Source organism: Vicia villosa, unplaced genomic scaffold, assembly GCF_029867415.1.
Source record: "Vicia villosa cultivar HV-30 ecotype Madison, WI unplaced genomic scaffold, Vvil1.0 ctg.001263F_1_1, whole genome shotgun sequence".
NCBI classification, from domain to species: domain Eukaryota; kingdom Viridiplantae; phylum Streptophyta; class Magnoliopsida; order Fabales; family Fabaceae; genus Vicia; species Vicia villosa.
This window is the reverse complement of record NW_026705553.1, coordinates 41,152-54,699: the sequence shown is the minus strand read 5'-3', so window position 1 is coordinate 54,699 and position 13,548 is coordinate 41,152. Positions and strand designations below refer to the sequence as shown.

The 13,548-nt window shown below is 36.4% G+C and overlaps 1 pseudogene; it reads left to right on the top strand.

The window, feature by feature from the left end:
• The first annotated feature begins 200 nt into the window (after positions 1-200).
• On the top strand, positions 201-3,982 carry LOC131634258 (arogenate dehydrogenase 1, chloroplastic-like; annotated as a pseudogene).
• The last annotated feature ends 9,566 nt before the right edge of the window (positions 3,983-13,548 follow it).

Sequence of the window (13,548 nt, the reverse complement as noted above, 5' to 3'; positions counted from 1 at the left end):
CGTTTTTAAAACTTAATAATCATCACGTGTAGACAAATAAGACCTTATTCTTGCAGGAAAAATCCTAAAAAGATATAAAATAAAGAACAACAACTCATGTAGTTAAAACCTAGATGTAAAACAAATACATTTATGTATGCTCAGTAAAAATAGGTGTAACAGCGGAGAGTTTATTTCTACGGAGACAACGAGTGCGGTTAATGGAAATTGGATCGAAGCAAGGCACATCGTTATCGAAATTCTGTGGCGGTGGCGACGGAGTTGGTGTTCATTTGGTTTTGCAGCTTCCTGTTGGTTTGATTTTGTTGGAGTGTCTGAGTTTTGCAAGAGCTCCTGGTTTTAGGTACTTTGGTGGAGATAGCGACTGCCGTCGCATTCAACCATTTCTCACCTGAACCCTAAACTTCCATTCTCTCAATTTCCCCAAATTCGAAACACACCTCAACCACCAAACATCTCATCATTCGCTATAATCGGTTTCGGAAACTTTGGTCAGTTTCTCGCCAACACCTGCATCCGTCAAGGCCGCACCTTCTTAATTCATGTCAGTTCTGATTATTTTGTTGTCGCTCAATAACTCGGCGTTAACTTCTTCCCTAACACCGACGATCTCTACGAAGAACACCCCGAAGATATTCTCCTTATTCTTCAATAATTTCAACTTATAATGTTCCCCTTTCTCTTCCATTTTAGCAACTCAAACGCATTGCGTTACTCGTCGACGTACTTTTCGTCAAAGAATTTCCCAAAAGCCTTCTTCTCGAGTTGTTGGCTAACGATTTCGATATCATTTGTTCACACCCTATGTTTGGACCTGAGAGTTAAATTCGTAGCTGTAGTTGCCTCCCGTTTGTTTACGAGAAAGTTCGAATTGGGAACGAAGAGCATAGGATCATGGTTTTAAATTGCAGTTGCGGCTGCCGATGCGGTTGCGGTCACTGCGGTTGTGGCTATTGCGGTTGTTGTGATGCGGATTGCGGTCATTGCGGCGTGATTTCATATTTATGACCATAAAATATTATATTTTATTATTTATTTTCGAGTTCACATTCATTCTATTTCTTCTAGAAGTGTTCATATATATATCTCATTAACAATTCGTCATCATTTTGATATCACTTATCCTTTTAAAATATATCTGAAATCTACGATATAATTAAAAAAAGAATATATACCAAATAATTTTTACGAGCATTGAATAATCTCTTGCGGCCTGATGCGGTTTGATGCGGCCGATGCGGTGTTATGATGCAGTCGTTGCGGTGTTATGATGCGGTTCTTATTATGATTTGCATTCACACCGCAATTGCGGCCTGATGCGGATGTGGATACTACCGCAACCGCAATATTACGGACGTATTAGGTGATGCGGTCCGCAATTTAAAACCATGCATAGGATTTCCAGATGTGAGAAGTTTCTTGATGTATTCGGAAGAGAAGGATGTAGAATGGTGGAGATGAGATGTGCTGATCATGATAGGTATGAAGGAGGGTCACAGTTCATAACACATACTGTTGGTAAGGTTTTGGATATGTTGTTGTTGGAATCTACTCCTATTAATACTAAAGGGTATGAATCGTTGTTGAATTTGGCTTTTGAGGACTTGAGGAAACAACTGTTTACGCGTTTGCACGATGTTGTGAGCATGGTTTTAAATTGCGGACCGCATCACCTAATGCGGCCGAAATATTTCGGTTGCGATAGTGGTCGCATCCGCATCAGGCCGCAATTGTGGTGTGATTGCAAATCACAATAAAAACTGCATCATAACACCGCAACGACCGCATCATAACACCGCATCGGCCGCATCAAGCCGCATCAGACCACATCGGGCAGCAAAAGATTATGCAATGCTCGTAAAAATTATTTGGTCTACCTTCTTTTTTAATTATATCGTAGATTTAAGATATATTTTAAAAAGATTAGTTATATTCAAAATGATGACGAATTATTAAAGAGATATATATATGAAAATTTAGAGAGGAAATGGAAGAATTGTGAAATCGAAAATAAATAATAAAATATAATATTTTATGTTCATAAATATGAATTCACGCCGCAACGACCGCATTCCGCATCGCAACAACTGCAATAGCCGCAACCGCAATGACTGCAACCGCAACCGCAATTTAAAACCATGGTTGTGAGGAAGCAATAGTTTGAGAATACCGGAAAGGTCCAAAATTTACAAGATAGCAACAAATATGTTGTGGCATAGTCTAGCCATAATGGATCTGCCATTGTGTTATCCTCCAAAAAAGCAGAGATCTGCTAAGCCAAACTACATGGTTATTATAGTCAAATAATTCTTTCCTGGCTGATGACAACACAAAGCTCCAGATCGCGATCATTGGTTTTGGAAACTTTGGTCAATTCCTTGCAAAAAAAGTTGTACGTCAAGGCCATAAAGTGTTAGCATACTCTAGAACATACTACTCTAATGTGGCTCAAGAATTGGGAGTTTCCTGTTTTAATGATGGAGATGATCTCTTTGAATAACATCCAGAAGTGATTTTACTTTGCACTTTAATTCTTTCAACATAGTAAGTTCTTAAGTCATTGCCTGTGCAGAGGTTGAAGATAAATACTTTGTTTGTTGATGTACTTTCTGTCAAAGAATTTCCTAGAAAAATGTTTCTTCAATATTCGCCACCTTATTTCGACGTTCTATGTACTCACCCTATTTTAGGGCCAGAAAGTATGAAAAATAGGTGGATGGGTCTTCCTTTTTTATTTGATAAAGTCAGAGTAGAAATAATGGAATCAAGAATGTCAAGTTGTGATCGGTTTCTTGACATTTTTTCCCGAAAGGGTGCCGAATGGTTGAAATGTCATGTGTTGAACATGATTGGCATGTCGCTGGATCATAGTTTGTCACACGTACCACAGGAAGAGTTTTAGAGAAACTGAAACTGGACGCAATCTTTCATGCCGCTACTCGTGAATATGTACCCTTGATTGAGGAATTGTGGAATGATGATGCCATTAAGGCCACATACAAAAGAAAAGGTGAACTGGAAATGCTGCCTAGTGTTGCTAGTTATTTCTTAGAGCGAGTTGTCAAAATATTAAGGACAAATTATGAGCCCTCGGATTTATATATCCTCTATGGTGAAGGACTTACTTTATCAAATGGGTTGGCTTGTGTGGAGTTTTCATTTCCCCAATCAGCTCTCGAGGAAACTGTGGACACTATTGATCAATATGATTCTTTGGCTATGTATCAACAATTTAGAGTGCATTCAAGGGGGATAGGAGAAAATTGCAATTGGATAACTCTAACTTATGAAAAAATCAGGAACACAAAAGGATGGTGGATTTGGTCTTGATCTATTGCAAAAGATTACTTCAGGGAAGAAAAGTGAATACCAAGATGCTATTATGGATGCTAATGTTGATTTTGATAGTGTTTTCAAAGGAATGTTGTACAATAATATATGTGCCAAAGGTTTAAGTCATGGATTTCGTAACTTGAAAGCAACTGCGCAGAACCTTCAACCAGTGACTCAAGATAAATTTCTTGCTATGATTATTCAGTTAAAGCAATGGAATCCGAGAGTAATTTTAGAACCTTGAGGACAAGGTTCAAGTGAACCCCAGAGCAATGATAGAAGGGTATTATATAATTTATATTAATAGTTATTAGTATTTATATTGATAGGGGGTAATAATAGAACTTATATTATTAGTATTGTTATTAGATTTTAATTGTATTTGGGCCTTTAATTAGTTATGGGGCCTTTCGTTACTATCCTCTATTACTACTATATATGTACTCATTGAGAAATGAAAAAATTATGAAATGAATGAAAATTTTATCTTTTATTTTGTTTCTCTTAGATAGTTTCTAGTGTTCTTCCCCTTTTTATTGTAGAAACCCTAGTTTATAGTTTTGGTAGGAATTGTTTCCTATCAGCTTCCCTTCATTGTCATGGAGAGAGTGAGAGAGAGCGAATGTGTTTGGTTGTGAGGGGAGAATGAAGGGTATTTAAAAGATATAGTTTGTGTATGGTGGTTGGTAGTGGCAAACAACGATTCGTTTCGACGGAGGCAGGAAATATATGAATATTAATTTGGTAAATTCTTAGGTACCCATGATAACTAGTTGGGTACCGGTACCGTTAGTGTAAATTAATTTTAAATTTTAATTTATTTTAAAATAAATAAACATAAGAAAATGACATAGCATTGAATTATATTATTTGATTGGTTAAGGATACCAGAGTGTTCACCTATTAATTTTACGGCTGAAGGAAATCTAGGTTAACCAGTTAGATTTCTCATTCCACGTGCATATCATGGAACTTGCCTTTATTCTATACTATATGATTGGTTGAGAAATAATATTTCTATAAATAACTAGTAAGAGACTCGTCCTTCCGCACGGGTATTTGAATCATGAAAATTAGTTAATGAAAGTGAGTTTTATCATATTATAGATTAAGGTTAGTAACTTTGGATAAATGAAAAAGTAACTTCTAAGACGGGATGAGGCATGCTATTTTTACACCCACTTTTGATACACCGTATCTTATACCTTAAATTATAACAAAGGAAAAATTTGTTGCACAAATTTCAAGACAAAAAAATTATTAAAAAAATGAAACTAGTGCATTGTATGTACTCAATTACGGTGTAAGTGTAGAAAATGGTGTACACTTATCATTTCTCAAGACAGGATATATGTGAATGTTTGGTTTTTTTCATGAACAAATTAAGAAAATTTCTTAAACAAACCCAAAGTTCAGTGTAATAATTGTTCAAAACTGATTCAACATAATAAACGAAGTCTCAAATGAAGTGTAATGTTTTTATCTGAAATTAAAACAACAAAATTGAGAATAAAAAAAATAAATTCATTAATAACCATATTGAAAACAAAAGAAAAATTAAATAAGAGTGAGATTGTGTAAATTATAATTTATTTGGATTGAAACACTAAAGGTTTCATAAAAATTAAATGAGTAAAAGAAATTTATTCAATATAAAGTTAGACTATATAAAAAAATGAAAAAACATCTATTCTAAATTAGTGATAACTTTATTTCAAATTAAATAATAAAATGAAAATGAGAAATAAAATATTAAATAATATTTTTATATGTATATTTCATTAATTATATATTCACTTAATATATAGCCAATTTTAAATTTATTAATTGGTTAAAACTAATCGAATTAGTGAACTTACAAACAATTTTGTTCATTACTAAAACTTGTAGATTATATTTGAATCAATCAATTTACTTCCAAAAATATCCTTTCATGATTTACTATTAATAAAAATGAATATTATTTCAAAAACTAAATATTTATTATTAGTTAATTTGATTTTATTATTTTTAACGAATTTTATTGGAATGATTTCATGATGTTTTTAAATATTTCACACTTGTGAGTTTTTTGGTTAAACATTGAATTCCGTGTGTGTGTATATATATATATATATATATATATATATATATATATATATATATATATATATATATATATATATATATATATATATATATATATATATATATATATATATATATATGAACGTATCAAATGAGAACTTTGATTATTATGAGAACTGAGAACTTTTAATAACAACCATACGATTTAAAATCAATGCTCAGATATGCATTTATGTGATATGTATTTAAATCAGAATTTATTTATTAATTATTTTCTCTTAAAATTTAAATAAAATCTGAGGTATTGATTTTAAATCGTATGATTATTATTAAACGTTCTCAGTTTTCATAATAACCAAAGTTCTCATCTGATACGTCTCATTTACGTAAAAAAAAAATCGGAAATACATTTCCGAAAACAACATTTCGGAAATGCATTTCCGAAATAATGCGCGTTATGTTGTTTAAACAATACTGCCTCCCCCCAAAACACATCTATCCTAAATCACTTTCAATCTCAACCTCTCTAAGATTTTCAGAAAACCAACTTCCAAGGCTACTTCAAAGGCTCCATCTACTTGTTCTACTACATTCTAAAGCATCACAATCACCTTCAATTTGTAAGTTTCAAAAACTTTAGATCTATGATTGAAATGCATAATAGGGTTGTTAGAAATTAGAAAAATGATATAGGGGTAGGTTGTTAGTAGTCTCTAGGGTTGTTTAGAAGCATAAAATCTATTTTTGAGGTGTTTTGGGTGCCTGCCATGAAACCTGCAAAAATGGTGTTCGCAGGGGGGTTTCGGAAGTTCATTTCCGAAAACACATTTGTTGTAACAGGAAAGGCCGACGCTAAAAATAGTGAACCACGCGCGGAATATTTTTGATCTGTTTAAATCAGAGGTGCACTGGTTTAATGATGTGGTGACTGCTTCCGGGCTTCGTAGGTTGTGCATGATCGAGTATACCACTATCAGCCACGACATGCAGGGGGATTTCGTGGAGCGGTGGCATCGGGAGACGTCTTCTTTCCACTTACCGGTTGGGGTGTTGACGATCACATTACACGATGTTCATTGTTTGCTCCACCTGTCGATCAGAGGGTGACTGTTGCACTATTCCCGGATCCAGAGGGTCGAGGCGATCGAGTGGATGGTCGAATATTTGGGTATGGACCCATACATGGCTGAGTTTCAGTGCAGGACGACGAGTGGGGCCTATATCCGGTTCTCCAGCTTGAGAGAGCTGTATGAGAACCACCTGGTGGCGGCGGCCGAGTCCGAACAGGCGGAGAACGAGCTATTTACGGAGTATCACCGTGTCTGCGCTCACTGGTGCTGTTTCATGTTTTTGGTAGGTACTACACTCTTTGTGGACAAGAGTGCAACATACGTCGACGTGACTTATCTCCGCTACTTCATGGACCTGACTACCATTCAGCAGTGGAACTAGGGGTCAGCTATTCTGGTATACCTATACCAGAACCTGAATGAAGCCTCCAACTGGAGGACCAGGCAATTGACTGGATCTGCCACCCTCCTAACGGTGTTTCCTTTTAATTGTTACACATTTATTTATGGTTCATATTTATTTTTAAAACATTATCGTGTTTGTCTTTCAGGGTTAGATCATCTCCTACTTCCCCCGCATCCACGGCTTCGCCATTGATCCTGCGTACGATGACGCTCTGCCCAGGGCCTTTCGATACGTTCTCCAAAGGGGGAACAACGCAGTGGGACCATATCACGAGTACCTCGACCGCACAACTCACGATGACATTCGTTGGACGCCATTCAGTGACTACACTGTTGTTGTCCCATTTGACCGCATCGCGTTATATTCTGGCTGGTTGGCATGCAGGGCCAACACTGTTAGAACAAGATTTATTCTGATCAATATTCTTAGTTTTGATGATAACAATGTATATGAATTTTGTATGAGATAATGTGGTACTCTAATACTATGCAATTTCCATTTCACGAATTATATAAAGAGTATGCACAAAATCAGAAGATGGTCAAGCAGAATCAGAACATGGTCTATGGAAGCATCAGAAGAACTTGAGATCAGAAGTAGAAGCACTGAAGTTCTCATGGTATCATGCTCAGAAGCACTTCAAGGTCAGAAGACAAGAAGATGCTCTGCACCAAGCTGTTTGTACTCTGATGATATTCAAACGTTGTTTACACAAACATCAGATCAGAAGCAAGTACTAGCTGGCAGGCTACGCTGACTGACAAAAGGAACGTTGAAAGCTATTAAAGGCAACGTCAGTAGACACAGCGAAAGCAAGGCTCGAGGTAGTTGACAAAAGAGTGAAACATTAAATGCAATGTTGTACGGAATACGCAAAGCATTAAATGCTCCCAACGGTAATCTTCTCAAACGCCTATAATTAGGAAGTTCTGATGAGAAGCTACATTACGAACTTTGAACATAACACTCGATCCAAAAACGCTGAAACACTGTTCAATTCAAAAGCTCTCATAACTTCATCTTCAACCTCACTTATTGCTGTTGTAATATCTTAGTGAGATTAAGCTTAAACTTTAAGAGAAATATCATAGCTGTTATTATAGCTTTATAAGAAGTATTGTAACTCTTAGAATTTGTTTACATTAATTTGTAAGAACTAGAGTGATCAGGTTGTTGATCAGTATACTCTAGAAAGTCTTAGAGGTTATCTAAGTAGATTGTTCCTAGACTGATCAGGTTGTGATCAGTATACTCTAGAAGACTTAGAAGTTGTCTAAGTGGAAAACCATTGTTATCTTGTGTGACTAGTGGATTAAATCCTCAGGTGAGGTAAATCACTCCAAGGGGGTGGAATTGAGTAGTTTAGTTAACAACGAACCAGGATAAAAATCATTGTGCAAATAGTTTTTATCTTACAAGTTTTAAAGCTACACTTATTCAAACCCCCTCTTTCTAAGTGTTTTTCTATCCTTCAATTGGCATCAGAGCTCCGGTTCTAAGGTGCAAGCACTTAACCGTGTTTAGAAAAGATTCAGGAAGAGAAAAACACTTAAGTCAAGATGTCTGGTGAAAGTCCAACAAATACATCTACATCTGGCTCTGCTGAGCAATACAATGGAAATGGTAACAATGGTTATACTAGACCACCAGTATTTGATGGTGAAAACTTTGAATACCGGAAAGATAAACTTGAAAGTTACTTCCTTGGTCTAGATGGTGACTTATGGGATCTGCTGATGGATGGTTACAAACATCCAGTGAAAGCTACTGGCGTAAGGCTTACAAGACAAGAAATGAATGATGATCAAAAGAAGCAATTCAAAAATCATCATAAGTGTAGGACTGTTTTGCTGAATGCTATCTATCATGCTGAATATGAGAAGATATCTAACAGGGAAAACTGCCTATGACATATATGAGTCATTGAAAATGACCCATGAAGGAAATGCCCAAGTCAAGGAGACTAAAGCTCTTGCTTTGATCTAGAAATATGAAGCCTTCAAGATGGAGGATGATGAAAATATTGAGAAGATGTTCTCAAGATTTCAAACGCTAACTGCTGGATTGAGAGTTCTTGACAAGGGATACACAAGAGCTGATCATGTCAAGAAGATCATCAGAAGCTTGCCAAGAAGATCGGGTCCATTGGTGACTGCTTTCAAAATTGCCAAGAATCTGAATGAAGTCTCTCTTGAAGAATTGATCAGTGCTCTGAGGAGTCATGAAATTGAGCTAGATGCTAATGAACCTCAGAAGAAAGGAAAGTCTATTGCGTTAAAATCTAATTATAAAAAATGCACTAACACTTTTCAGGCTGAAGAAGTAGATTATGAAAAATCAGAATCAGAAAAAGAAGATGAACTATCCATGATATCTAGAAGGGTAAACCATCTCTGGAAGAGCAAGCAAAGGAAGTTCAAGAACTTCAGAAGTTCAAAGAAGCCTGAAAGAGGAGAATCTTCTGGAGGCAGAAGATCTGACAAGAAGAAGGTCATCTGCTATGAGTGCAATGAGCCTGGACACTTCAAGAATGAATGTCCAAAAATTCAGAAGGAGAATCCCAAGAAGAAGTTTCATAAGAAGAAAGGTCTTATGGCAACATGGGATGATTCAGAATCAGAATCAGACTCTGAAGGTGAGCAGGCAAACCTTGCATTGATGGCCACAGTGGATGATGGATCAAAATCTACATCAGAATCAGATTCTGAAGAGGTATTTTCTGAATTTCTAGAGAAGAGTTAGTTTCCAGTTTAACTGAACTTCTGGAACTCAAGGCTCATCTTAGTATCAAATACAAAAAGCTGAAAAGGCTATTTGAGTTTGAAACTAAGAAGCTGGAAGTGGAAAATTCTGAACTGAAGGAAAAAGTTTTAAAATTATCCAAAGATATTGGATCTCCTTTTGAATCAGAAAAATCCATTCCTAGTCTCAATCATATTCTGAAAGAATATGACTCGAGCATCAGGAGGTTTCTATCTAGAAGTATTGGCAGAAGTCATCTTGCTTCTTTGATATATGGTGTTTCTGGAAACAAAAGGATTGGCGTTGGCTATGAGGGTGATACCTCACAAAAATTTGAACCTTTTGATGATTTGAAAATCACATACAAGCCATTGTATGATCAGTTCAAATATGGCCACTCACATGATATTAGGCTCACTTCACATGCCAAAAGTTTTAACACTTCACACACCAAGAAGCATGTGGCACAACCTAAAAAATATCATGCTGTCAAACCTAAAGAATATCATGTTGTTCCTCCTGTTACTTATCATGCTAAACCAAAGTTCAATCAGAACTTGAGGAAAACTAACAAGAAAGGACCCAAGAAACTGTGGGTACCTAAGGAGAAGATAATTTCTGTTGCAGATATCCTTAGCAGCAAAGAAGACAGAGCACAAAGTGTCATGGTACCTGGACTCTGGGTGCTCGCGACACATGACGGGAAGAAGGTCTATGTTCCAAGACCTGGTGCTTAAGTCTAGTGGAAAAGTCAAGTTTGGAGGAGATCAGAAGGGCAAGATTATTGGCTCTGGAACCATAAGTATTGGTAACTCTCCTTCCATAACTAATGTACTTCTTGTAGAAGGATTAGCGCATAACTTATTGTCCATAAGTCAATTAAGTGACAATGGTTATGACATAATCTTCAATCAAAAGTCTTGCAAGGCTGTAAGTCAGAAGGACGGCTCAATCCTATTTACAGGCAAGAGAAAGAACAACATTTTTAAGATTGATCTTTCAGATCTTGAGAAGCAAAAGGTGACTTGCCTTATGTCTGTTTATGAAGAGCAATGGGTCTGGCACAGAAGATTAGGACATGCTAGTATGAGAAAAATTTCTCAGATTAACAAACTAAATCTGGTCAGAGGACTCCCAAATCTGAAATACAAATCAGATGCTCTTTGTGAAGCATGTTAGAAGGGCAAGTTCTCCAGACCTGCATTCAAATCTAAGAATGTTGTCTCTTCCTCAAGGCCGTTAGAACTTATGCACAATGATCTGTTTGGACCAGTCAAAATAGCATCTGTCAAAGGGAAGAAATATGGATTAGTCATCGTAACATCAGAACATGGTCTAGCAAGACATTAGAAGATGGTCAAGCAGAATCAGAACATGGTCTATGGAAGCATCAGAAGAACTTGAGATCAGAAGCAGAAGCACTGAAGTTCTCATGGTATCACGCTCAGAAGCACTTCAAGGTCTGAAGACAAGAAGATGCTCTGCACCAAGCTGTTTGTACTCTGATGATATTCAAACGTTGTTTACACAAAAATCATATCAGAAGCAAGTACTAGATGGCAGGCTACGCTGACTGACAAAAGGAACGTTGAAAGCTATTAAAGGTAACGTCAGTAGACACAGCGAAAGCAAGGCTCGAGGTAGTTGACAAAAGAGTGAAACATTAAATGCAATGCTGTGCGGAATACGCAAAGCATTAAATGCTCCCAACGGTCATCTTCTCAAACGCCTATAATTATGAAGTTCTGATGAGAAGCTACATTACGAACTTTGAACATAACACTCGATCCAAAAACGCTGAAACACTGTTCAATTCAAAAGCTCTCATAACTTCATCTTCAACCTCACTTGTTGCTGTTGTAATATCTTAGTGAGATTAAGCTTAAACTTTAAGAGAAATATCACAGTTGTGATTATAGCTTTATAAGAAGCATTGTAACTCTTCGAATTTGTTTACATTAAGTTGTAAGAACTAGAGTGATCAGGTTGTTGATCAGTATACTCTAGAAAGTCTTAGAGGTTATCTAAGCAGATTGTTCCTAGAGTGATCAGGTTATGATCAGTATACTCTAGAAGACTTAGAAGCATTGTAACTCTTAGAATTTGTTTACATTAAGTTGTAAGAACTAATGGATTTAATCCACTAGTCACACAAGACTACAATGGTTTTCCACTTAGACAACTTCTAAGTCTTATAGAGTATACTGATCAGGTTATGATCAGTATACTCTAGAAGACTTAGAAGTTGTCTAAGTGGAAAACCATTGTAATCTTGTGTGACTAGTGGATTAAATCCTCAGGTGAGGTAAATCACTCCAAGGGGGTGGACTGGAGTAGTTTAGTTAACAACGAACCAGGATAAAAATCATTGTACAAATAGTTTTTATCTTACAAGTTTTAAAGCTACACTTATTCAAACCCCCCTTTCTAATTGTTTTTCTATCCTTCAATTGGCATCAGAGCGCCGGTTCTAAGGTGCAAGCACTTAACCGTGTTTAGAAAATATTCAGGAAGAGAAAAACGCTTAAGTCAAGATGTCTGGTGAAAATCCAACAAATACATCCACATCTGGCTCTGCTGAGCAATACAATGGAAATGGTAACAATGGTTATACTAGACCACCAGTATTTGATGGTGAAAACTTTGAATACTGGAAAGATAAACTTGAAAGTTACTTCCTTGGTCTAGATGGTGACTTATGGGATCTGCTGATGGATGGTTACAAACATCCAGTGAAAGCTACTAGCGTAAGGCTTACAAGACAAGAAATGAATGATGATCAAAAGAAGCAATTCAAAAATCATCATAAGTGTAGGACTGTTTTGCTGAATGCTATCTCTCATGCTGAATATGAGAAGATATCTAACAGGGAAACTGCCTATGACATATATGAGTCATTGAAAATGACCCATGAAGGAAATGCCCAAGTCAAGGAGACTAAAGCTCTTGCTTTGATCTAGAAATATGAAGCCATCAAGATGGAGGATGATGCAAATATTGAGAAGATGTTCTCAAGATTTCAAACGCTAACTGTTGGATTGAGAGTTCTTGACAAGGGATACACAAGAGCTGATCATGTCAAGAAGATCATCAGAAGCTTGCCAAGAAGATGGGGTCCTATGGTGACTGCTTTCAAAATTGCCAAGAATCTGAATGAAGTCTCTCTTGAAGAATTGATCAGTGCTCTGTGGAGTCATGAAATTGAGCTGGATGCTAATGAACCTTAGAAGAAAGGAAAGTCTATTGCGTTAAAATCTAATTAGAAAAAATGCACTAACGCTTTTCAGGCTGAAGAAGTAGATTCTGAAGAATCAGAATCAGAAGAAGAAGATGAACTATCCATGATCTCTAGAAGGGTAAACCATCTCTGGAAGAGCAAGAAAAGGAAGTTCAAGCTTTTTAGAAGTTCAAAGAAGCCTGAAAGAGGAGAATCTTCTGGAGGCAGAAGATCTGACAAGAAGAAGGTCATCTGCTATGAGTGCAATGAGCCTGGACACTTCAAGAATGAATGTTCAAAAATTCAGAAGGAGAATCCCAAGAAGAAGTTTCATAAGAAGAAAGGTCTTATGGCAACATGGGATGATTCAGAATCAGAATCAGACTCTGAAGGTGAGCAGGCAAACCTTGCACTGATGGCCACAGTGGATGATGGATCAGAATCTACATCAGAATCAGATTCTGAAGAGGTATTTTCTGAACTTTCTAGAGAACAGTTAGTTTCCAGTTTAACTGAACTTCTGGAACTCAAGGCTCATCTTAGTATCAAATACAAAAAGCTGAAAAGGCTATTTGAGTTTGAAACTAAGAAGCTGGAAGTGGAAAATTCTGAACTGAAGGAAAAAGTTTTAAAATTATCCAAAGATATTGGATCTCCCTCTGAATCAGAAAAATCCATTCCTAGTCTCAATCATATTCTGAAAGAATATGACT